Source organism: Ovis canadensis, chromosome 3, assembly GCF_042477335.2.
Source record: "Ovis canadensis isolate MfBH-ARS-UI-01 breed Bighorn chromosome 3, ARS-UI_OviCan_v2, whole genome shotgun sequence".
NCBI lineage: Eukaryota > Metazoa > Chordata > Mammalia > Artiodactyla > Bovidae > Ovis > Ovis canadensis.
This window is the reverse complement of record NC_091247.1, coordinates 223095979-223123508: the sequence shown is the minus strand read 5'-3', so window position 1 is coordinate 223123508 and position 27530 is coordinate 223095979. Positions and strand designations below refer to the sequence as shown.

General features: G+C 42.5%; 1 protein-coding gene across 1 annotated transcript in view; it reads right to left on the bottom strand.

The window, feature by feature from the left end:
- TNRC6B (trinucleotide repeat containing adaptor 6B) overlaps positions 1-26568 on the bottom strand; it is a 250363-nt gene extending 223795 nt beyond the window's left edge. Inside the window, exon 1 of the mRNA XM_069586058.1 lies at positions 25842-26568. The gene's annotated coding sequence lies outside the window, so the exon portion shown is untranslated. The remainder of the gene's footprint in view (positions 1-25841) is intronic.
- Between the last annotated feature and the right edge of the window lie 962 nt (positions 26569-27530).

Here is a 27530-nt window from a genome sequence, read left to right as displayed (position 1 = left end):
TAAAAGGCATGGATGATCACAGCCTAAAGATATAAGAGGAAAATAAAAGGGAACTTCATAAAGTTCTTACACATCAATGATTAACCTAACCATTTTGAAAATGACATAAATGTAAATGGTCTAAACATTTTAATTAAAAAGCAAAAATGGGTGCTTCCCTGGTGGCCCAGCAGTTAAGAATCTGCCCGGCAATGCAGAGGACACAGGGTCGATCCCTGGCCTGGGGAGACCCCGCACGCTTGAGCCCATGCGCCACAGCTACTGAGCCTGTGCGCCCCAGAGCCTGTGTTCACTCGAGCAGCCGCCACGGTGAGAGCCCGAGCAGCCAGAAGAGCAAATAAACAAATCCTTATTTTTCAAAAAAGCAAAGAGGGTAAGACTGGATTTAAAAACAAAACACAAAACCTATCTGCTATCTAAAAGAAACTCATTTTTAAAAAAGGACAAAGACAGGCTAAAAATTAAAGAACAGAGAAATATATACCGTGCAAACACTAGTCATAAGAAAGCTGGAGTGAAGATAATATCACCCACTATAGACTCCAAGACAAGGGGTATGACCAGAGATAAAAGGAGACATTTTAAAGTATAAAGGGCTCAATTCATCAAGAAGACATAATAATCCTAAATGTGTATATGCCTAATTACAGAAGCTCAAAATACATGAGGCAAAAATGAACAGAACTGAAAAGGGAAACAGACAAATCCATAATTAGGCAAATATTTCTATACTCCTCACAGAAATCAATGCAATAAATAGAAAGAAAATCAATAAGGATATATAAGACTGAACAAAACTATCAACCAAGCTGACTTAACTGACATTAATAGCACACTATACCTGAAGGAGAGGAGAACATGTTTTTCAGGCACACATAGAACACTCACTAAAACAGACTCTAACAAGTCTCAGCAGATCTCAAAGGACTGAAATCGTATCTGTTCTGCGACCACTATATAACTTTTAATCAGGAATTAGTAACAAAAAAAATTCAGAAATGCGGTGAAATTAAGAAACAAATTTATATGTAACACATGGGTCAAATAAGTATCACAGAGCAAATGGGAAAATATTTTTTAAATGATACATAAAAACGTGTGCAATATAGTTACAGAATGTAGCTAAGTAGTGCTAGGAGGGAAATTTATAGTGGTAAATGCTTCCACTAGAAAACACAGAAGGTTTAAAAACCAATGACCTGTTTCTATCCCTAAGAAGCTAGAAGAGCCAATTAAATCCAAAAGTAGTAATATGAACTAATAAAGTAGTCATGTATGGATGTGAGAGTTGAACTGTGAAGAAGGCTGAGTGCAAAAGAATTGATGCTTTTAAACTGTGGTGTTGGAGAAGACTCTTGAGAGTCCCTTGGACTGCAAGGAGATCCAACCAGACTATTCTGAAGGAGATCAGCCCTGGGATTTCTTTGGAAGGAATGATGCTAAAGCTGAAACTCCAGTACTTTGGCCACTTCATGAGAAGAGTTGACTCATTGGAAAAGACTCTGATGCTGGGAGGGATTGGGGGCAGGAGGAGAAGGGGACGACAGAGGATGAGATGGCTGGATGGCATCACCGACTCGATGGACCTAAGTCTGAGTGAACTCCGGGAGTTGGTGATGGACTGGGAGGCCTGGTGTGCTGCGATTCATGGGGTCGCAAAGAGTCGGACACAACTGAGCGACTGAACTGGACTGAACTGAACTGAACTGAACTGAACCGAACTGAAAGGTAACAAGAGCAACAAAGCCCCAGTAAAACAATAGAGAAAACCAATGAGATTCAAAGTTATTTCTTTGAAAAGATCAATAGAATTGTTAAACTTGTAGCTAAAGTAAAGACTAAAAGAAAGAACACTCAAATCACCAATGTCAGAAATGAAGGAAGGGGGACTTTCCTGGTAGGCCAGCAGTTAAGAATCTGGCTTGCAATGCAGGGGACGTGGATTCGATCCCTGGTCTGGGAACTAAAATCCCATGTGCCACAGAGCAACTACGCCTGCGCACCACCACTAGAGCCCACGAGCTGCAATGACTGAGGAGTCTGCACGCCACAACTACAGAGTCTTGCGAGCTGCAGTGAAAGATCCTGCATGAAGCACCTAAGACCCAATGCAGCCAAATAAACAAACATGTTTTTTTTTTTAAATGAAAGAAGGGACATCAATATAAATGCTTCAGGCTTTAAAATAGTAATTAAAAAATATATTATGGGGCTTCCCTGGTATCTGAGATACCACCTGCAGAATGCAGAAAACACAGGTTCAATCCTTGACCTAGAAGATTCCACATGCCGCTGAGCAACCGAGTCCCTGCACACAGCTACTGAGCCTGCGCTCTAGAGCCTGGGAGCTGCAGCTACTGGGCCCACATACCACAGCTACTAAAGCCAGAGCGCCCTAGAGACATGCTCCTCAACAAGAGAAGTCACCACAATGAGGAGCCCACACCACAACTAGAGAGGAGGCCCTTCTCTGCAACGAGAGAAAAGGCCTGTGCAGCAACCAAGACCCGGCAGCACCAAAATAAATAAATAAAAGTAAAGTCATAACAAAGAATGCTATAAACAGATTTATGGCAACACCTAAATAATTCTGATGAAATATGCAATCCCTTGAAATATTGGGTTGGCCAAAAAGTTCATTCAGGTTTTTCCATAACACCTTACATAAATTACCAAAACTACTAATAATACAAGACAAAAACAGAAAATCCAAATAGTTTAACTGTGTGCATAAAATTTAGAATCTGCATTAGCTGCAAAGCACACTCAATATATGTTCATACCTTTTCTGAAATTCATAATAACAAATATGTCACCATGTTTAAATGTACTAGTTTCATACACTCTAAAGTTTCTCCATATTTATACCTTTTATTTGCTCTTAAATTATTAGCTTGACTGAATTCTACTACTCTTCTGCTGTTGTTTAGTCGTTAAGTCACGTCTGACTCTTTTGTCACCCCATGGTCTGTAGCCCACCAGGCTCCTCTCTGTCCACGGGATTTCCTAGGCAGGAATAGTGGAGTGGGTAGCTATCTTCTTCTCCAGAGGGTCTTAAATGAGGGATCAAACCCGGGTCTCCTGCACTGCCGGCAGATCTTCACCAACTGAGCCAGCAGGGAAGCCCATGCTACTCTTCTAAGCTCTACCTGCCTGCCTAAAATTATCAGTTCTATTGTAAAATTTGATATTCGTTTATTCTTTAATCTGCTAATTGGTTTTTTACAACTTGAGACTATTTTCTTTGCCTGACTTTATAGCAAACTTTGACTTATTATTTTACATTGTGAAAGAAAGTTAAGTCGCACAGTCATGTCCAACTCTGTGGTTCCATGGACTGCAGCCTGTCCCACTCCTCTGTCCATGGAATTCTCCAGGCAAGAGTACTGGAGTAAGTTACCATTTCCTTCTCCAGGGGATCTTCCCAACTTGGGGATCGAACCCAGGTCTCCCGCATTGCGTGCGGATTCTTTACCAGCTGAGCCACAAGGGAATTTTACATTAGTGCCACTTAGTAGTGTTATTTCTACTTCATTTTATAGTCATCTCCCTTTATCAATCAGTATTTTTTCCTTTGATTAATGACTAGAGACTACTGTAAATTCACAGACCCCAGTTCCCATTCCCTGCAAAATCACACTAGAAGGAAGAGGTCTCTTACACGCTTACCAGCCAAAGCGTTGCCATGAAGTACTTAGAAACCGCTAGTCATGCTCCCACAATTTACAGTCACGTCACAGAAGTTCCTATTCAGTGCAGAGTGTTAAATCCTAGCAAAGCTTAACCAAAAGAAGACAAAGGTTGAGAGAGTCCTTGACCTTAACAGAAAAAGCAGTCTATATGCACTCAACAAAAATAAGGAGTCGGAGGCTCCAAGCTGGCAAACAAGTAACCTAGGACACGAACGACTATTTTTTTCTCCTGTCCTGGCATATATATATGGTGTCAGGCACAAAAATTGGGGAAAACAACAACAACAGCAAAAAACAGACCCTGTGTGTACATGAGTATGGGGCAGCAAGGGTGGGATGGCTAGGACGAAGGAAGTGCCACTTAGGGATCTGGACCAAGCAATATCAAACTGAGTGACTTTAAGTTGAATTTCAGCCAATACTTTTCAGGTATGCCCTCATTTACAAGGGTATACGCCTAACAGCCTCATTATGACTTAGGAAAAGTAGTTCTCAATTTTTTTTTTTTCTAATGTCTCTGGACAGTCCCCTGGAATGTCCCAGCAATTTCTATCTCGGTGCTATGAAGCCAGTTCTTGACATGATTAGTACTTCATAAATGTGTGTTGAACCAAACAACACAACAATCTGGATTCCATATAAGACAAAAATCGACACTTTCCCCAGAAGGACATTCATGCTCAGATGTACTGTGTTCTTATATTTATCATGGATTAAGAACAAAGCTCCATCTAGTCAAGGCAATGGTTTTTCCAGTGGTCATGTATGGATGTGAGAGTTGGACTGTGAAGAAAGCTGAGTGCTGAAGAATTGGTGCTTTTGAACTGTGGTGTTGGAGAAGGCTCTTGAGAGTCCCTTGGACTGCAAGGAGATCCAACCAGTCCATCCTAAAGGAGATCAGTCCTGGGTGTTCATTGGAAGGAATGATGTTGAAGCTGAAACTCCAATACTTTGGCCACCTGATGCAAAGAGCTGACTTATTGGAAAAGACCCTGATGCTGGGAAAGATTGAAGGCGGGAGGAGAAGGGGACGACAGAGGATGAGATGGCTGGATGGCATCACCAACTCGATGGACATGGGTTTGGGTAAACGCTGGGAGTTGGTGGACAGGGAGGCCTGGTGTGCTGTGGTTCAATTTCAATAATGTGCTCAGTAATAACTTCTGGGACCATCTGCATCCCACTGCTTAGATGCTTACCTTGAGAACCACTGACTTGGCCGATGAGCCAACATCCTCCTTCTTAAAAGTAAGGGCTCCTTAAAAGTACGTGTGCACTGTCAAATACTATGTATGCTTTTTGACTTATAAAAAAATACATTTGCTAAGTAAATCAGTAAGTAATTGAATTTTCACTCCTATGTGTGGCTAATAGACATCCGCAATTTGGAACAATTAACATTCAAAACAAGTCTAACATTTCAAAACTATGCAGTCTGAACCAACAGCTCTAGAAACAAAATTTATACAGGTCAGCCAGAACAGAAAAGGTCATCTCCATAGTTTAACATAAAAAAAGAACACAAAACTAGTCCAAATTGGGTTATAGTATCTACTATTAAAATTCTAATAATTAATTAGAATTTCCCAAACTGCTTCCTGGAAAGTCAGAACTAAAAAAAAAAAAAGGTTAAAAAGGATCCAAACCCCTATAGCAGCTACAAAAGAAGTATTTAAAAGCTGGTTGGGTGAAGGGCACCACAGGGCAGGAGAAAACGTCTGCTTTTTCCTTATACTTCTGTACCATATGAATTTTTGTTTTACGATAAGCATGTATTTTTTTGGAAAGATTTATTGTTTAGGCTACCATTAGCTGATAATAAGAAAGGCCAGTCCTCAGAGAATAAGCTGCTCCTTCTGAAATCCGACTGTACGTGAGACAGGATAGGTATCACATGAAGCACTGCACATTTTAACTGTCTTTTCCTTACTGTTTATTACCACGAAGCACTCAGAAAGGAGACTGGAGATGAGAACTGTGAGATTCTCAACATAAAGCCAATACCATGTAGGTAGTGTCACATGGCCGTGACAGCTGCCTAAGGTGTCGAGCTTTGTGAAGAGGTGTCCTAATTTCTATTAACTGGCCTGGAGAGAACAGATTTAATCTCATATCCTGTAGAAGAAAAAAAGGAAAGCAGGTTTCTTTTTCTGAAGGTAGCAAAAGTAACCAAATATTAGAGCTAAGAAAGAAAATACAGTTCCATAATCCCTTAGCCACAATTCCAAAATCCACAAAAATTTCTGAGAATCAAAGATTTTCTATCACTCCTTGGTAGTAAAACTTGATCTGAACTTAATTGGAAGCAAAATCTGACCCGAACTGACATAAAACTATTTAAAGTCTATCCACTAAAATAAGAATAGTCATGGCTTTGGCTGCCGAAATATTAATGTATTTGACTATAGAGTGCTACCCTTGACTCTGCAGGGGCATTACATACAGACTGTAAATGCACCTCATAAACTTTCCAAATTTTTTAAAAAAATTCTGAATTCTAAAATACAGCTGGCCCTTAGAACTTCCAGTAAGTGACTATGAACGTAAAAATGGGTTTTTATTAAAACAGTCCTGTCAATCTCTATCAAAATATGTATCTTTCTAAAAATATTTCTATAAATTTGAATGAATTAATTTTAATTAAAACTTATCACTATCAAAGTATACTACTTTGAATATCTATAATTCTATAAATGTATTATTAGAATATTTTATACCACTTCAATATTATTTTAAGTCAACTTCTCTCTGAAGGCAACGCTAAAATCAGTCTTCGACAGGAGGGTGGTGGCAGGCAATGACAAGAGTGAACATTGACATCTTTAGGAATCAGTGAGCTAAAATGGACTGGAATGGGTGAATTTAACTCAGATGACTACTAAATTTACTACAGCGGGCAAGAATCCCTTAGACGTATCAGAATGGGGTAAAGACAGTAAAACTAAAAATAAGCAGATCTCTGTCAATTTGCTTTTTTTCTTTTTATGTTTAAAAAACCCCCAAAACAAAGGGCATAGGATTTTTTTTTAATGTACCAAAGAGGAACACAGATATTAAAAGTTAACAAGTACCAATTTAAATCATTAGAAGAATCAAAATCAAAAAGAAGTCACACAATCCAAGTAGTTATCAATGAACAGAACACAAAAGTCAAGAAATCGAACATATACAAGTAAGGAAAATTAAATATTTTAGTCCAGTTATATATCAATTCTATTATAATATATGACTAAATGACAAATGATAACAAAGCTTGCAAAACTCAAAAGTCTCTATTACAGAGAGAAAACAATAAGGCCAGATTAAAACAAGAATTAAAACATAAGACTATTAAGAACCTATAGTTAATTACAACGCAGAGTAACTTAGAAGATTTCATGTGAAAACAGAGATAGAATGAACATTTTAATAAACGTAAGTACAATATTATATTTTAAACCCTGGTATCTACATGAAATAAAACTGGTTTATTTTTTAAGCATACACCAATCCTTCCTTCCTCCCCAACTCTCTCTCATATCCAGAACTAGCAAATGCTAGGAACAATGAAGGCAAGCAGGAACCTCATTTCACAACTGGTAGACACAAAAGCAGTGAAAATCCCGTTCAGTAAATGTGTGAGGTGGTGGGCGTGCTAAGTCGCTTCAGCCGAGTCTGGCTCTGTGTGACCCCATGGACGTAGCCACAGGGCTCCTCTGTCCATGGGATTCTCCAGGCAAGAATACTGGAGTGGGTTCCCACGCTCTCCTCCAGGGGATCTTCCAGGCCCAAGGATCAAACCTGCACCTCTTACGTCTCTTGCATTGGCAGGTGGGTTCTTTACCACTAGCTCCACCTGGGAAGACCCAAATAAATAATCTGGGGCTTCTATCCAAAGGAAGCGCTCACACAGTTATACTACTCAAAGAAATTAAAGATTGAAAAATAACTGAAAACACTCCTTAAAGCAGTATTAGTAGCAAACATGGTCATTGCTATATCACAGAAACAAAGAATAATGCTATTCTCACAAGCATTATTTACTAAATTGTGGTTCGTACTATCTAAGAAAAATATGTGGCCATCAGAAAGAGTACATATGAGAACATCACTGATATATGGAATTTTTAATTAATTAAAATTAAAAATTTCAGGGTAAATTTGGATTTTTAGAAGTTCATCTTATATGTAAGAAAAAGAAATATTTCCCACAGTAATCTCCCTTTTATTTAAACAAAACAGAAATGGAAGGAAAAGGAGGGGAAAAAAGAAGACAACAAAAAGATATTCACGTACAGGGGCATCAAGGATAAAGAGCAAGCCAAGAGGACATCCTGTAAGTAAAAGAGTTTCCAAACTCACTATTAACAGATTTACTATAAAAGAAACATAAAGCTCTAAATTCAGTTAACTAAAAACACAAAGTTAAAGAATATCAAAGTTGAAAGCTAAAAACCTAAGATTTTAATCCATTAAGAATATGTTTAAAAAGTCCTTATTTCCTAATGGAGGGGTGAAGTTGGGAATAATGGGGCTTTTAGGTGCTAGAAAACAAAGACTGTGAGACAAGAAATTTTACCTCCACCCCCAAAGAATCATGCCTAGTGATTAAGGTTGCATATAATGTAGTGCGTGTACCAATCTACTAGGGTCTAAGAATATCCCTTGGTTAATTACATAACAGATCCAGATTCAAGGCATCTTTTTGAACTAGGTCATTCACATAATTCCTACAGTGTAAGAAAGATACAGATACGCAACTGGAATCCAACATCTGATACAAGTTACTTTAAATTTAAATCATGATGTATTAATAATGTAATAATGCTGTACCTGTATCAAAACCAAATTTTACATCCTTTTATATCATGCAATGATTTTGACAGGGTGATCTTGGTTTCCCTACACAGAAATTAGTTTATTCTCATGATTTAAGAAGTTTCCACAGTTAGGAGTGCAGTGTACTGAAGGAATGTACAAAAGTATCCAGGTATCCTTGAGTTTATAATCAAGTTGGAGAGAGAGTATCACACAAAAACAATGTGAGAAAGCTTTAGTAAGCAGTTAAGCGTCAGTTGTAAACACAGACTGATATTAAATATATACCAACCAATCTACAGAAACATTCACCTGAAAGTTACTTTTCAAGATATATACCCTGAAAAGGTTTATATTTATTTCAATCAGGTTGCCATCACTGAAAATATTTTGCAACTCCTATTTTGCTTTCAAAACAGTTTACAAACTGCACAAGGAACTTTGCCTCATTACCTCAAAATCATTTTGGACCCCAAACAGTATTACCCAGACAAATCATTTAATCAGACCTTAAAAATGACTCTTGGTTGCTCCCTAAAATCATATCCACCCTGAAAGAATGAAGATTTTCCCCTACGGAAATTCCAAAGAATATCTCATACTCTGGAAGCAACTCCGAAATAATTCCTCAAATGTTTCCAGAAAAGGCAGCACTTCCACTTCCAGAGAAGAGGGAGTAGCAGGGACCAGATGCACCCTTGCACCTGAAACAACTACAATTCTGGACAAAATATAGAAAACAATGGTTTTCAAAACATCAGACATCGGGCAAGGAAGGACAGACAGTGATTCCTGAGAGACAGTAACAAACAAGCTAATTAAGCCCTGTAATTGCCCAAGTCTGCTACCTAGGGAAGGCCTCCAGCCCAAAGCACAGGGAAGGGGAACCCAGGTAGAACTCGGAGACCGCCCTTCGTTGAGGAGATGGAGCTGAGATACTGGGAAGTCCAAGGCAGCGACAGTTTGTAGTTCACAGGAGTACTGGAGAGAAGAGAGCTGCACAGACACAGAACTCCAAAGATCTGCAGGGGACTCCTCGAGTATCTGGCTGAGTAACTAGGAAAAACACACACATCACATATAATGGCACAATGCTTTCCCTCTGAGTCTGGGGGAAAACCAAAGATGCCCATTTATATCACTTAAAAAAAAACTGAGGTGTAGTTGAGGTATAATATATGTAACTTTCAGGGATACAACACAGTATAATTTTAAGGTTATCCTCCATTTATAGTTATTATAAAATACTGGCTATATTCCTTTGCTGCACAATATTCTTGTAGCTTACTTATTCTATTCTATATATAGTGGTTTATAACTCTTAATCTCCTACCCCTATTTTGCCCTTCCCCTCTTCCTTCTCGCTACTGGTAACCACTAGTTCTGTGTCTGCCAATCTGTTTCTTTTTGTTATATTCACTACTTTTATAAAATGCACATGTAACTGATATTATACAGTGTTTGTCTTTCTCTAACTCACTTCACTAAGCATCACGTCCTCTAAGCCCATCCATGTTGTTGCAAACAGCAAAATTTCATTATTTTTTTAATCCCTGAGTAGTATTGCATTGTATATACCACATCTTCATTTATTCATCTGTGGATGAACACTAAGGGTGTTTCCATATCCTGGCTATTGTAAAAAATGCTATTAGGGACACTGGGATATATATGTCTTTTTAAGTTAGCGTTTTCTTTGTTTGTTTGTTTGCTTCATATATCCCAGGTGTAGAACTGCTAGATCATATTTCTATTTTTAGTTTTTTGAGAAACTTCCATACTGTTTTCTGCAGTGGGTGTACCAATCTACATTCCCACCAACAGTGTATGAGAGTTCCCTTTTCTCAACATCCTCTCCAACATTTGTCACTTGCTTACATTACTGCCATTATAGTACTTGAGAGCTTCCCAGGTGGCACTAGCGGAAAAGAAAAGTGAAAGTAAAAGTTGCTCAGCTGTGTCTGACTCTTTGCAGTCCCATTGACTATACAGTCCATGGAATTCTCCAGGCCCAATTACTGGAGTGGGTAGCCTTTCCCTTCTCCAGGGGATCTTTCCAACCCAGGGATTGAACCCAGGTCTCCAACATTACAGGTGGATTGTTTACCAGCTGAGCCACAAGGGAAGCCCAGCAGTAAAGCACCCACCTGCCAATGCAGGAGACATAAGAGACGTACATTCAAGTCCTGGGTCAGGAAGATCCCCTGGAGGAGGAAATGGCAACCCACTCCAGTATTCTTGCCTGGAGAATCCCATGGACAGAGGAGCCTGGTGGGGTACAGTCTATGGGATTGCAAAGAGTCAGAAACAACCGAAAGCAACTTAGCACATAGTACTTGAGGTCCTAGCCAGTACAAGACAAGAAAGAACTCAGGGACCTTCCCTGGCAGTCCCAACCACTAATGCTGAAGAAGCTGAAGTTGAACGGTTCTATGACAATCTCCAGGACCTTCTAGAACTAACACGAATAAAAAGATGCCCTTTTTTATCATAGGGGACTGGAATGCAAAAGTAGGAAGTCAAGTGACTATTACCTGGAATAACAGTCAAGTCTGGCCTTGGAGTACAAAATGAAGCAGGGCAAAGGCTAACAGAGTTCTGCCAAGAGAATGCGCTGGTTATAGCAAACACTCTCTTCCAACAAACAAGAGATGACTCTACACATGGACATCACCAGATGGTCAATATAAAGTCAGATTGATTTTATTCTTTGCAGCCAAAGGTGGAGAAGCTCTATACAGTGAGCAAAAACAAGACATAGAGCTGAATGTGGCTCAGATCACAAGCTTCTTATCGCAAAATTCAGACTTAAATTGAAGAAAGTAGGGAAAACCCCCAGACCATTCAGGTATGACCTAAATCAAAACCTTTATGATTTTAGAGTGGAAGTGACAAATACATTCAAGGGATTAGACCCTGATGCTGGGAAAGATTGAGAGCAGGAAGAGAAGAGGGTGACAGAGGATGGGATGGTTGGACGGCATCACCAACTCAATGAACTTGAGTTTGAGCAAACTCTGGGAGAGAACAGGGAAGCCTCACATGCTGCAGTTCATGGGGTTGCAAAGAGCTGGACATGACTTAGGAACTGAACAACCATCACCGGTGGTTAAGAATCCACCTTGCAATGCAAGGGACATGGGTTCAATCCCTGGTTAGTGAACTAAGATCCTACATGTCGCAAAGCAACTAAAAAGCCCCCATGCCACAATTAAAGAGCCTGTGTGCTACAACTACCAAAGCCCACACACTCTGGAGCCCTCATACCAAACTACTGAGCCTGTGTGCCACAACTAGAGAATCCACGCACTGCAACAAAAGATCCAGCATGCCACAACTAACAGCCAATGCAGCCAAATAAAAATAAATAACTAAAAAAAAAAGAATTAGAACTCAAAGATTAGAAAGCAAAACTGTCATTCTCGGTAAATGATATAATTGTGTATAGAAGAAAAACAAAATGGTTACAAAAAAGTCACTAGAAGTAATGAATGAAATTAGCAAACTTTATCTGATTCATTAGTGTCACAATCATATCAATAAAAACAAACTGTATTTAAATGAAGAGGTCTTTAATAATGACGTACTTCCAGGGAGACAGTTTAGAGAATGTTTTTTAAGAGTGAAGGGAAATGGTTTGGAATCCAGAAACAAGGGAGAATATTTTACATAATGCATAGCCCTTATAAAATACAGGGACAAAAAGGGAGAAAATCATATGAAATACAGAGAAAAGATTGTATGGGAGAGGGCAAAGAGCTCTAGGGAACAAGAGCTGATAGATGGAAGCATTAAAGGATCTGGGTCAGACACACAGGTTTGGACTTCACAGAATAAGAAAGGTTGATTGAGAAGGGAAAAGAAAATAGTACATAGGAAATGTTTTCTGGAGGGAAAGTAGGAACAGGACGAGGCACAGGAAGCTGTTTTAATAATCCACACATAGCCTGAGGATGACTCAGAAGCAAGATGGTGGCATGAAAACAAAAAATGAGCAGCTCGAAGTCCAAAACTATAGAGAAAAGAGCTACAAGACATGGCAATGTTTCAAGATGCAGCATTTCGGGGTTTCAAGATGCAGGTGTTGGGAGGATGGTTACCAATGAGGGGACCCAATCAAGAGAGCAAATCATTTAGGGAGGTGAAGCAGAGACCCATCTCCAGCCTCCAGAGTTACCTTTTTGAATGGCACCCCAAATGAAAGGCAAACGAGAGAAAATGACATTCAATACGCGAGTTTAAGCGCAGTGAATACAAGCTTGGCAGGCCTCTGCCTCAGAAGCAAACACGCTGCCTCGGTGTGGAGCCCTGGCTCTGGCAGCTTCGGGAAGCGTAGGGTGATGTCACGAAGTGCTGAGGCTGCCTCACAAGCTCTGTGTGGGGCACAGGGTCCCCTTTTTAAAGTTTTCAAACCAGCCCTTACTGGCTTGAATTGTGATGCCTTTTGCATTTTCATTCTCTTGTTTTGTTATTTCCACAAAGAGCCCTTTCACCAATTCTCTTGGTGTTTTAAAAGTAATGCTTTCCCCTGTGGGCCCATGTTTTGGCCATACATTAGGAATGTGGGGGCAGAAAGAGATCTCCTCCTGCATGGTTTAAGCAGGAATCTATAATTAGTGTGCTCTTTGGTTTACGGGTACAGAGCCACACTGCAAAATAAAAACATCATAAATGTTAAACACCTCATAAACTTTTATAGAGAAAGTAAGGTTGACAAGAGTAGTTAGTGAAACTGTTTTAAAATCTGTTGTCCACGGTACATCTAAGTAGAGTTGTTTACTTATTAATAGAAGTCTCAAAGAGATACATATTTGGGTAAAATATCTCACGGAAAGGATATTACTGAGCATGATACACCAGTAGCAAGATTTTCACTGAAGGAAAAACACCTAGCTCCTAAGGGGACCTGGGCTTCATCTCTCACTCATTCCTTCACATTGGAACCCTGTGAAATTATCTAGCCCATAAAAACTAGCCACCCTGTATCTGGGGGCAGCTTTTGCCATCTGAGACCAAACACCCTGTGTCTGTGAAGTGCAAATCTTAGGCAAATCTACTTTCACTTCACCATGGCTCACTCTTGAATTCTTTCCTGTGCGAAGTCAAGGACTCTCACCTTGGCAGCTGATCCCAGGAACTCATCCGAGACCTGGAACATAACCAGCCTCTCGTGCCCCATTTTCCTGCAACGCACTGACCCGGGCCTAAGTCAGGGAGCTTGGACCTCTCCTACTTTTGGAGGCTCTTCCTAGGCTTGAAAAATGAAGACATGCCACGGACTTCCCTGGTGGTTCAGTGGCTAAGACTCCACATCCCCAATGCAGGGGGCCCAGGTCCTTGGTCAGGGAACTAGATCCCACATGCCACACAACTCAAAGATCTTTCGTGCCACAACTAAGAAAGAAACTAAGACCTGGCACAGCCCAGTAAATAAGCAAAAAATATATAAATTAAAAAAAATCTGTGGTACATTTTAAATGTATACATGTAATTAACACTTCTAGGGGAAGAAAACAATATTAACTGTACTACTCACAAAATACAGGAATAATAAACATGTTCATCTGTCATTAATACAGAGAGTATGATACAGTAACTGGAACAAGTTTAAAGCGACAATTAATAATTCCTTACAATCTGGTGGATTTATCTCTTAGTACTGCTTACTGCATGCAAACCATTCTGTGAGTGCCACAAAAGCAACAAAGTGGATAAGCGTGTTTCAGGCTCTACGTATCCAAGAGCAGACTCCTGACTTCTCCCGCTTCTCCTGTGGAGGAACTACAAGGAACGTGTCCTAGTTATCACTCCGCTCTCCTGGGTGCTTCCTGAAATTGCACCTCACTTGGGACTCAAACCCACAATCTTCCAACTGAAACTGCGTAACTCATCTCAGGACTTAATGAAGCTCAGGTTCTTTATGTCTCAGCGCAGAAGGAATTCAGCAAGAGGCAAAGTGATAACTAAAATGATTTATCAATATCCTTTGTAAAGAGGTTGCAGGAAAATGGGGCATGAGAAAATGGTCAAGATCCAGGTCGTGGGCAGGTTCCTGGGATGGGCCACCAAGCGACGGCCTGGGCTTAGCACAGAAAAGAATTCAAGAGTGAGCCACAGTAACTAAAAAGCAGGTTTACTGAAGGTGATACACGTTCCAATCACAGAATGTAGTCCGTCTCAGAATGTGAGCAACCATGGTAGAAACACACTTCGCACACAGGGTGTGGGCTGTCTCAAAAGTCAACAGCAGCCACAAAATATGGGGTGCTCAGTGTTTATGGACTGGGTAAGCTAGTGGGTAGGAGGATTATTCCAACTATTTCAGGGGGAAGGGGCAGGGACTTCCAGGAATTGGGCCACCACCCACTTTTTGCCCTTTTATGGTCAGCGTCAGAACTGTCACGGTGCCTGCAGGCGTGTCGTTTATCATATGCTAGTATATTACCATGAGTGTATAATGAGGTTCAGGGTCTACTGGAAGTTGAATCTTGATGCCATCCTGGACCTAATCAGTTCTACTCAGTTTATGCCATATCCTTAACAGCTAAGTCATTCTTTTAAAGGTTCTGCCCTGCTGCTTCTCCTCCTGTCTCATTTCTACACCTTTAAATAGATTTTCTATCTTACCTCAAGACGCTGTGGCCTTCTCAGCCTCACTCTGCTTCCATTTCCTCCTTCCTTTTCACTCCAAACATCTTCCAATAAACTATATTCACTGGTGTCATTTTCCCTACCATCCATTATCTCCGTAGCTCCTTGTAATGTAGGTCAATAAACATACACACAGAAATTTGTAGCAATCGACTTTGTAATAGGTTAATTATCATCTTCTGAATGGGATCAGCACTACTAGAGCTTAGTCACCTCTCTTTCTGAAAACTATCAAGTTCTGAATATGAAAATCTGAGAAACACTGGTTAGCCAACAAAGCCCAGACATCTCCTAATTGTACTTAACAATGACAACAGGATGAAAGACAGTAAGAGCTGGGGTGAACTGGGGAAAAGGAGGCACTACTTAAGAATAACAGGGCTGAAAAAGAGTTATTAAACTAAAGAGGTGTAAACTGAAAGAAAATGGGCTGCATTTCCATCCAATGACTCTCCCTTTCTCCACTTTCAGTTGAGAATCAAATTAAGCTAATGCTGGCTCTGTGAACCACTTAAAGGTTTATGCTGTTCTTTTTGTTGTTCATTCACTGTGTCACATTCTTTGCAACGCCCATGGACTATAGCACGCCAGACTCCTCTGTCCTCCACTAACTCCTGGAGCTTGCTCAAATTCATGTCCACTGAGTTGGTGAGGCTATCTGACCATCTCATCCTCTGCTGCCCTCTTCTCCTCCTGCCTTCAGTCTTTCCCAGCATCAAGGTCTTTTCCAATGAGCTGGCTTTCTGCATCAGTGGCCAAAGTATTGGAGCTTCAGCTTCAGCAGTAGTCCTTCCAATGAATATTCAGGGTTGATTTCCTTTAGGATTGACTGGTTTGATCTCCTTTACAGTCCAAGGGACTCTCCAGAGTCTTCTCCAGCACCACAGTTTGAAAGCATCAATTTTTTGGTGTTTCTTCAGTGCTCAGCCTTTTTTATGGTCCAAGTCTCACGTCTGTACATGACTACTGGAAAAACCATAGCTCTGACTAGACTTACAGGTTAAGTAAAACTAGAATTTCAAGCTGTAGAAATCATCTTTCCCAGTATATGCACCTGGAGGCCCTTCTAGGTAATCCCTTCTGACATCATCCCTTTGACTGGTTCAGTATCTGATCCTGTGAGGTGGATCAGCACTTGTCTCAGCAATCTAGAGGTGACGTCCTTTACTCTCCGCTCTTCAGTTCAGTTCAGTTGCTCAGGCATGTCCAACTCTTTGTGACCCCTTAGGCTGCAGAATGCCAGGCTTCCCTGTCCATCACCAACTCCCAGATTTGCTCAAACTCATGTCCATCAAGTCGGTGATGCCATCCAACCAACTCACCCTCTGTCGTCCCCTTCTTTTCCCACCTTCAATCTTTCCCAGCATCAGAATCTTTTTCAGTGAGTCAGTTCTTTGCAGTGGGTGGCCAAAGTATTGGAGATTCAGCATCAGTTCTTCCAATGAATATTCAGGACTGATTTCCTTTAGGATGGACTGGTATGATCTCCTTACAGTCCAAGGGACTCTCAAGAGTCTTCTCCAACACCACAGTTCAAAAGCATCAATTCTTCGGCGCTCAGCTTTCTTTATGGTCCAACTTTCACATCCATACATGACCACTGGAAAAACCATAGCTTTGACTAGATGGATTTTGTAATGTCTCTGTTTTTAATATGCTGTCTAGGTTGGTCATAGTTTTTCTTCCAAGGAGCAAGTGTCTTTTAATTTCATGGCTGCACTCACCATGTACAGTGATTCTGGAGCTCAAGAAAATAAAAGTCTGTCACTGTTTCTATTGTTTCCCCATCTATTTGCCATGAAGTGATGGGACCAGATGCCATGATCTTAGTATTTTGAATGCTGAGTTTTAAGCCAGCTTTTTCACTCTCCTCTTTCACTTTCATCAAGAGGCTGTTCAGTTCCTCTTCACTTTCTGCCATAAGGGTGGTGTCATCTGCATATCTGAGGTTATTGATATTTCTCCCAGCAATCTTGATTCCAACTTATGCTTCTCTGCTCCTGCTGCTGCTGCTAAGTCACTTCAGTCGTGTCTGACTCTGTGCGACCCCACAGACGGCAGCCCACCAGGCTCCGCTGTCCCTGGGATTCTCCAGGCAAGAACACTGGAGTGGGTTGCCATTTCCTTCTCCAATGCATGAAAGTGAAAAGTGAAAGTAAAGTTGCTCAAACGTATCGGACTCTTAGCGACCCCATGGACTGCAGCCCACCAGGCTCCTCCGTCCCTGGGATTCTCCAGGCAAGAGTACTCTGCTCCTAGATAAGCTTAAATGAGTCACAACTTTCTAACTCCACCTGAAATCATTTGCCTAGTTATAGGTGCTATATTCAAGCAAGTATATTAATTAGAAGTGACAAGCATCATTCTGATTTATGATTAGCTTCTTCGAATGGTACTTTATAATGCATTTATGAATTTAAATGTATGGAATCACAATTATTTCTAAGACTATCTCCACTTCTGAAATGTAGTGTAATCTGAGTCTGACATGTCACTTTCAGGTCTGTAAGACAGCTGTTGGCCCTGTACCCTGACACCAGCTTTATAGAAGCACACCACTGTGCCAGCTTCTCCTTATACTAAATATGCTCCTTCGGGCCTCTGTGTAGGCTGTTTGCCCTGCCTGAAATGCCCTCTTCCTCCATGACTGAGTGTAAATGTTACCTTCCCTGGAAAGGCTTTCCTGACTTCTAGTTGTGTGGACCACTTTCCTTTCCACCCCTGCCCCCTCCCCTGAATGTCTACTATAACACTTACAACACCAAATGGCACTCATCTGTGTCCGCCTTGCCCACGTGGCTGTGCATGTCTTGGGAACAAAAATCTCTTATCCCGTCCCTGTAGTCCTAGCTCCTAACCCAGCATTCAGCACACAGTGCACATGCAAACATTCAGCGTCAACTGTAGTCAAGTAAGTACTGACCACATAAAAAAGTGTTTAAAGGAATAACCATTCTGATCATTTCTACTAATAAAGGGTTAAAAAGATACTCATTAAACTCTACAGTGGGGAGTTCCCTGGTGGTCTTGTGGTTAAGATTCCAGGTTTTCACTGCCATGGCCTGGGTTAAGTCCCTAATTGAGGAACTGGGATCCCATACACCGCCAAAAAAAGAAAAGAAAAGAAAACCCCAACTCTACAATGACTGGATAAAATTCTCCTACAAATTAAAATTTATTACAATATTCTTTCTATAATAATGAAATGTTTACCTATTACAGGTAGAAATTAAGAAAAAAATAGACCCTAGAGACAACCTAAAATGGAAAGCCCCTCCCTGCCCCCATATATTTATTTAAACCATCAGAATGAGATACTTTTCTGTTTTCTTTCCTAATTTATTTGAAAAATTTTCATTCAGGACCTACTATGTGTAATTTACAGTGGGAGATGCTGTGCTGTGCTGAGCTGCTCAGTCGTGTCCGACTCTTTGCGACCCCGTGGACTGCAGCCTGCCAAGCTTCTCTGTCTATGGGGATTCTCTAGGCAAGAATACTGCAGTGGGTGCCAGGTACTGGTGATAAAAATGTGAGCAAAACAGACAAGGCATTTTTATTCACATAGCTATTTTCTAGCAGGGAAACAATATACAAATTAAATGATTACTTAATTACAATTAAATTAAGTGCTCTGAGTGTTTAAAAGGAGCACTTCTACTGGGGGGTGCGGTGGTGTGTGCTTAAGAACTAACACATAAACAGGGCTCCAAGGATTGAAGAGGCAACAACTAGGCTTGAGGTGCAAAGCTTCCAGACCATGGGAATGGCAAGCGCAAGGAAGAGATCCTGAGCAGGGAGGGGATACGCATTTCAGGAGCCAGAAGGTCAGTGTGACAAGAGTATCGGCAACAAAGGAAAGAAGGAGAGGAAATGAGGCACGGTCTTCCCTGGGCATTTAGTGAACAAGACAGATCAGATGCTTATTCTTGTGAAGTTTATATTCCAGAGGGTGGATGGCAGTGTTTGGGGGACAGTGTTTAAGTAGGGAGGACATGTGATTAGAGCTACACTTGTTTCTTAGTTAAATGTTTTATATTTGAGGCAGAACATATACAGAACAGACACATAGTCTTAAGCGATTATTCCTTCTGCAGTTTCTACAATTCTCTGAGGCAGAGAATTTCCTACTCACAAGGGAAAAAAATTAAGTTCTGCAAACTAATTTATTTGAAGATACTTATTCAACAAACATTTGAGTGCCTACAATATGGCAGGCGCAGTACAGTGTGTGCATTCATTCAGAGATGAATGCAAGTCTTGCTCTTAAGAAGCTCACAATCTGATGCAAGAGAGTGCTAGAAACACTATACAGCGTAGTCCATGCTAGAAATGAGGAAAGTATACAGCAGCAAAGAGAAATTCCATATTCCTAGAAAGAATTAATCAGATCATCTTTGTGTTAAAGCCGTACTTTTTCATACTATGTTTTTGAATTTTCAATCATTCCTGTGCTTGGAACATAGTTGGTACTCAAGCATATGTCTACAACACAAACCAACCCAGGATTTTTCACTTCTAGTTCAGTTCCTTTCCAGGAACCAAACATGCCCCTAACTGGAAGACTTTGCATTAATTCCAAGGAGCTCTTCTTTTGAAGCTGCTTTCACAGCCAGCTTACAAAACCACAAAGGAAAGTTTAAGTTTCATTAAATTAAAGTCACCCTTCATTATCTGCCCAGCCTGAAAACCCATAACAACTTTTAAACAGTTATTTTTTTAAAGTGAATTTTCATTCAAAAGAAATTCTCCTATGAAGACAATCAAGAAACTGCCATCTAGTCCTTCATAATTCATGATCTCTGTCCTCAAAGCACTTGTATTTTGGTTCTAATTGAAAAGATAAAATGTAGCACAAAGAATAAAACAAAGTACAAGGTAGCATTTGTTCAGTGATTTAAAATATTTATAGACTATCTACTAGGAGCAAGCTCTGACAAACCTAAATAGCACATTAAAAAGCAAGAGACATTACTGAAAAGATTCGTATAGTCAAAACTATGGTTTTTTCCAGTAGTCACATATGGATGTGAGAGCTGAATCATAAAGAAAGCTGAGTGCTGAAGAACTGATGCTTTTGAACTGTGGTGTTGGAGAAGACTCTTGAGAGTCCTTTGGACAGCAAGGAGATCAAACCAGACTATCCTAAAGGAGATCAGTCCTGAATATGCACTGGAAGGACTGATGCTGAAACTCCAATACTTTGGCCACCTGACTCATTGGAAAAGACCCTGATGCTGGGAAAGATTGAAGGCAGGAGGAGAAGGGGACAACAGAGCATGAAATGGTTGAATGGCATCACCAACTCAATGGACATGAGTCTGAGCAAGTCTGGGAGTTGGTGATGGACAGGGAAGCCTGGCATGCTGCTGTCCATGGGTTCGCAAAGAGTTGGACACAACTAAGCAACTGGACTGAACTGATCTACTATGAGCCAGGTAAGGAGTCCTTTTAGGGAGGCAAAGTTGAGTAGGACAAAAGCCTGCCTTCAAGGAACTCAGACAATAATACACATCCCAGGACAATCAGAGCTATAATTCAGCAGGTACACACAGATGAGAACACAGCTGCCACAAGTTCTAATTCATCAGCACCTATTCCCATGTCTTATCAGTTTTTGAATATTTTAACACTACCCCTGATTATAATACAAACTGATAAATATTGTAAGTTAACTGCTACATGAAAAAATTAATGTTAAAATGGCTAAGAGATGGTGAGAACTCAATTTTCTGGGTTTCTCAGCAAGGACGGTTAACATATTTGGATAAGGACCTGATTTCAAGAAGGAGAAGAGCATTACCAAAAAGCCAGTGGTGGAAATTAGCCCAGTATAGCCCTCCAACTATGCTAAGGACACGGTTCAGAGCTGTGCTGCCTGGCATGGTAGCCACTTGCCACATGTAGCTATTGAGCACTGGAAATGTGGTGAGTCTCAACTGAGATGTATTAAGTGAAAAGTACACTCCAGATTTCAGTTTCACATGAAAAAAAGCATGTAAAGCACCTCAATATGTTTTTTTAACCGATTATGTGTTTACATAACATCTTGGATATCTTGATGTAAATAGTGTTATGAAAATCAATTTCACCCTTTCTTTCTACCTTTTTAATGTGGCTACTAGAAAATTTAAAATTACATGTGTGGTTCACATCTGCGGCTTGCATTCTATTTCTACTGCACAGTGCTGGTCCAGAGAGCTTTAAATAACAAGCTACAGAGTTTAATCCCTTGAAGCTAAGAAACACTATTGAATGTTTTTAAACCTAAGTCCTTGTGGTAGATTTGGGGAGGGGGCAGGAAACATAAACAAAGCCCTGTTTCAGGAGTGTGGGGGCCATCCATAGGGTCAAGACACTAAAGGCGGTTGTCAATGTCAAAAGGCCGGCAAATGTCAAAGGGTAAGCGGGTTCAGCTGGAAAGTGTACAAGGTCTTTAGAAGTCCCACGCTGGGTGGAGAGAGGAGGGAAAAACCAAGAGCAGGGTGAGGTGAGGGAAGAGGAACAGCTGCAAGCACTGACGTGAGCCTGGATGACCAAGGTGCACTGCTCAGCGGACTAGCGAGCCCAACTCCGGTTTAGAGTTAGGTTAGATCTCATCTGGCTCAGTGCAAAGGGCTCCCAGGCAGAGATGCCATTCTGGAGAACAAAATCGGTGTCCTCTTTAGCGATTCCAGATCTCTCTTTCTCTGTGGCAAGACCTCTGCCAGTGGGATCAAGTTCAGAGTAGGTAGGAGGCAGAAAGGAAGGCTACCAAAAGCTACAAGATAGCAATAAATTATAAAAGCAAACACCCAGACTCATAACACAGCCAACAAATATTTACTGGGAGTCTGCTGTATGCCTAGTCCTTGGTTCAGCTCTGGAGGTACAGGAAACAAAACAGACATGGTCCTGAATCAAAAACAGTGGTGAGAACTATGACAAAAGAACAGGAAGCTCTGAGAGATCTGAGGGGGAGGGGAGTGGTGAGATGAGGTCATAAAGGAAAGACTCTCTGAAGAAGTGACAATTTCATGTGAACCCTGAAGTCAGGTGGGTGAAGACCAGGGGGAGTAATGGCCCAGGCCAGGAAAGTCCTGTGCACAAAAACCTTAAGGCTAGAAAAGGCTTGGGTAATTCAGACAACTGAAAGAAAGGCTATGTAATCAGAATGTCAAGAAGGCACGTGGGTCATAAAAAAGGTGTGAGAAGCCTGGAAAGGCAGGCGAAGGCCAGATCTTGCACAGCCTCATGGGATAGAAAATAAATCTCGAATGGATCCAAGTGCAATGGGAAGCCGTGAGGGGTTCTGATCAGGGAAGTGGTCCAATCTTGATGGGTTCCAAGTGTTCAGCCACCTGTGCTCTGTCTGCTCAGCCCCCTGAACAGAAGCTGGCTTGGGAGCAAAGGGGCAGGAGCCAGCATTTGTAGCTGAATAGCAACATACCTGGTCTGGGGTAAGAGTGTAATAATACAAGGCCATTCAAGGGACTCCCCTGGTGGGCCCGTGGTTAGGACTCCATGCTGCCTGCATTGGCAGCATGGGTTTGATCCCTGGTCAGGAAACTAAAACCTACATGCTGTGTGGCATGGCCAAAAGATAATAAGGCCCCAAGTTTTCCCTGGGGCTTCCCTGGTGGCTCAGACAGTAAAGAATCCACCTACAATGCAGGAGACCTGTGTTCGATCCCTGGGTTGGGAAGATCCCCCGAAGAAGGGAACGGCTACCCACACTAGTATTCTGGCCTGGAGAATTCCATGGACTGTATAGTTGACGGGGTCACCAACAGTCGAACAAGACTGAGCGACTTTCACTTTCAAGTTTTCCAGGGTTGCAAGGTTGGGAGAAGGATGGCACCACCAAAAAATATAGAAAAATCTGATGGAAGAGTTGATTTGGGAGACAGTGGCTGGGAGGCACAACCTTAAACATACTGAGTATGAAGCACTAGGGAAGAATACCAGCAGGTAAATATGGATGTTGTTCTAGAGAATGGAAGAGAGATCAGACATGGATACTGAGGTTAACACACAGAGAAGTGACAGTTTAAATCCCAAAAGTAAATAACATTTTCAAGTAGTTGAAAAGAGGGGATAAAAAAAAAAAAAGCAAAACGAGCCTGAGTCTGATCCTCAGTGTTTCTCTCCGGGACAGAATTCAGGGCTCTCAAAAGGGACAGCGCATGAGGGAGTCTTCGGAGAGTGATGGAACCATTCTGTACCCTGATTGTGGCACTGGTTATATGAATCTGTACATGTGTTAACATTCAGAATGTTACTATATTAATAACAGAAATTTTCAAAATTAAAAAATTTACTTCCCAGGCTCTATGAACTGCTCCATTTAAGTATTCTTCCAGAACATGCCTTTAGCACATGAGCTATTCTCTTTACTGTCCCATTAAACTAAAACCGCTAAAATGAAGCCTAAGTCATGACATTCCAAACTGTTTCTTAAGTAAACTGACATTTACTGTGCTCCTATTCTATGTATCAAGCGCCCTGCTGGATACAAAACTGAATGGTGCCTGGTTCCTGGGAGGATTAATTGACAAGAGCAACGTATCAAAGTGTAGACCTGCGCAAAAGGCTCTGAAAGCCTTGACCCCTGAAAGAAAGGCACTTTAATTTAATTAAATAGGGAAGAAATTAAAACAAAGCTTAGATGTAACACCAGCAAAAATGCTAATCTCTAAAAAACTAAGAATGAGTTTCATTAATTTTTAAGTTAGATATGAAGAACCTCATCATCAGTCACATTTCCTTTTCCCATCCCTTTCTGCTTCTCAGTGTCCTTTCTGAATTTCTTCCTCTGGATAATTTGGGAGGGGGTGCAAAATGGAACATGCATAGTGTTTGAAATCAGACTGAAGACTAAACCGATGCCCTTTAATTCCTAGCTCTATGGCTTTTGGAGGCTGTTTTTCCCATCCATAAAACAGTAATGATACCGACCTCACAGGCTTGAGGTAAGTACTAGGTAAAAAATATAAGCAGGTTGGCATAGACAAAGCACACCAAAAAAAAAGTTAGCTAACGTTATCATTACCATTTGAACAAATGGCACTGTTCTGATTTAAAAGATTTTTAAGTGCTTCCATTTGAATGAGGACAAAAATATTTCCCAACCCACCTCCCAAAGGGCATGACATTTATGTGCTACCTTAGAAAAGCCGCTTGGGAATTTCTTCTCCTTTAGACCCATCAGAAACTTTGCTGCTCAAATGTTTGGGACAAGCACTTAAAAAGAGTCAAGAACTAAAAAATTATTTTAAAGGCATCACATCATCACTGTATTCTAAGTGGAACAAACCAGTCTGATTCGTGTTCTGGATACTTGCCTTAGTGTATGGACCTACTACATTCACGACTCTTCTACTACCTATCTAGTGAGACAACGCACACGGTAGAGGTGTCAACGTGCTAAAAGTTCTGCTTTTTAAGAGCCATTTACGTAACACTACCAAAAGCTAAACATAGTGCCAAAGCCACCCGAATCATTAGGAAACTATCATCCTATTGAAATTCCCCACAACTAGGAAGAAAACAGCCGCTATTGTTAAACTTGCACAAAATGCTAAAATGTAAGATTTCTATATATCTTATTTCTGTGTGCTTAACTACTGGGGAAGGGGAACAGTAATTAACAACGTTTTATTCACTGACTATGGAGAAACATCTCTGGCTAATTTTGTTCTATATTTTGCCTATATTGTAAGCAAATCGCCAACTTGAATTCACCTTATACCTGGCTTCAACCTTTAGCACCGAGGCTTAAAAGTAATAGTGCAGCCGGCAGATACGTGAAAAAGCAGGGAGCCTGAAAAGACCTAGACTAACTCCTGGTGTTCAAATAACCGAGGATGGGCTGGGCCTTAAGGTCACTGACAAGAGGCTACCATTATTGGGTGTCTTCAGCCACTACATAGTCCATTTCAGCCCACTGTGGAAACCCACTAGTTTGAAACCAAGGGCGCAGGACCAGGGAATGGCAGAAAACACTTTTGGCTGGTCGTCCGATGATAGTCTCCTCGCCCTCCGTTCCCTGGGGAAGAGTTAATCGACTCTTAGGAGGCCACACAGGCAGGGCTCCGGGGTGAGGGGTGGAGTTGGGACCCCCGGCCAGGGTTGGGCAGGGGAGCGCATTCACTCTGTCACGCAGGTCCTGCACACAGGTGGGGACAGGGAGGCTCCGAGGCCTGACGCGCAAGGGGCCCCGACGCGCCTCCGTGGGCCTCGGCTCTCCGCCGCGATGGGGACCCCTCCCGGCCTCGAGGTGCCCCGGCGACGGGAAGCGAACTCGACTTGACCGGCCCACCCGGAAGCCCTCCCCCAGCTCACACCTGCCGGCGCGTGACGCCCGCCGCCGCCGCGTGCGCCCGCCCGCCCCGACCCGGCCATTCCGGGCGCCCCTGCCCCGAGCGCGGACCTCGCCAGCGTCCCTCCCCGCCCGGGGGTCAAACCCACCAGACGCCCGCCCCGCGGAGCGCGCGCCCAACGCCGCCGCCCCCGCCGGCCCCGCGCGCGCTCACGCCCCTCCCGGCCCCCTCCCCGCCGCGCGCGCTCACTCGCGAGGACACGCACACGCTGCACCTCAGCTTGACAGGCCGGCCCCGCGCCGCGCGCTCCCGCGGACGTCCTCGCCCACCCGGCCGCCCGGCTCTGACTGGGCGGTGAGCGGGGGGAGGGGAAGGGCGGCGGTGGCCGTCGGTCCTCACTCACCGCCGAGCCGTGCCGGCTCCGAGTGCGCGGCGTTCCGCTGTGAGGCGATGCGCTGCGATGCGCGCGGTCCCCGCTCCTTCGCAGGCTATGGAGGCGACGTAGTAGGGGGACTGAGAGGCTCGGGGGAGGGGGTCAATCCCTCCCGCTTCACCTCCGAGAAACACGGGGACCCCAGAAACTAAAAACAAAATAAACAAACTTTCCCCTCCGCCTCCCTCCCCCAAAACCACAACACAAACACTCGGGGCCCCGCCCAGAGCCCCACTCCATTGGCCGTAGGGAGGATGCTGCCGGCCCTCACTGGCTGGCTTTTGTGCCCGTCAAGCTGCCGTTCCGCCCCTCCAATGCCTCGCCGCAGCCGTCGCCCCTCATTGGTCAAATGCGTTCCGTTTGACGAGCTAGGATTGGCTGAGCTGCCTGCGCCAATCATTCGGGGACACACCCCCTCAGCATCCCAGAGGCCGCTTCCTCGGTCGCGGACGCGGAGAAGCGAAGGGGAAACTAGAGCATGATGGCGGCCGAGCTCAGTTGGCGCAACCATCGTCTTTTTCCTTTTATTAGTTCATTAGTGCCTCGCCCTCGCGCTGTTCCCCCTAAGCTCCTCTCTTCATCCAGTACTGCCTAATAACGGAATCTATACGTCCCGGCTCCTTGATTTATCCCCTCAGAAGTGCTGAGTGTGGGCTGGTTGTGAGTCATTGGACTGTCAGCATGTCACTCGTTAGTCAAATCTTCAAACTATTGGTGGAACGGCAAGAAAGCCCGTCCAACAAGGGCTAATGCCATTGGTTTGTCTTCACCAAGTTCTTTCCTGGTACCTTATTGGGCAGATAGGCGCGTCGGTCAGCTTCGCACTGTTAATTGTTTGCTAGGCCGTTTGGATGACTGTTCATTTGGCCTGTAGTTGGAAATAACGATTACCCGCTTGCGTACCGCTTGCGTGCCCACTTTGTGCCAACTGTGCAGAGTTCTTTACAAGGACTATCGATTAAAGCTGTGAGTTATAGGTTCTCTAAATTTTACAGACAAGACACTAAAGCTCCAGAGTGGTTAGGATATTTGCCCAAGGTCACCTAGATAGAAAATAGTTCGTAGACCAACATTTGGTCCCAGATCTGACTCCAAAGCCTAAGCTCTTTTCACTGTACTTTAGTGTCTCCCTTAGTCTAGAATCGTTCCTGTCAGCCAACCCTGCATCTTCAAAAGGTTTCATTCAGAGCCTAAGGTCCTCAGTTTCTGGAGGTGACACTGTTGGGGACTAAAGCTATGGATAGGTTATCATTGCCTCCACTGTATCTTCTCCAGCACGCATTCCTCCCACCCTAAACGAAACAGTCTTGGTGTTTCCTGACCGGAAGCCCATTTACCTTTATGGTCATTTTCTCCACTTTGTAAATAAATGAATACTTCTACCAGCCTTCTGTTTCAAGCCTACTTTCCCAACTCCCACCCATCCATCTCCAGCTCACTCTTTTCTGAGAGAATCTTGAAGAGCCAGAAACAAGGAGAGTGTCCAAAGAGGGAAAGAGAATAAATCGGTTTAGGAATAATTTACTGTATGCAAATAGAACAGCCCTTTCTGGAAAGCTTCCAGAGTAGCCCCTGATGCTGTGCAAGAGGTGTGTTTCTGGCTCCTGGCCATTGAATTCTTTCCTGTGGCAGCTTTCAGCAAAGTGAATCCAACATTCC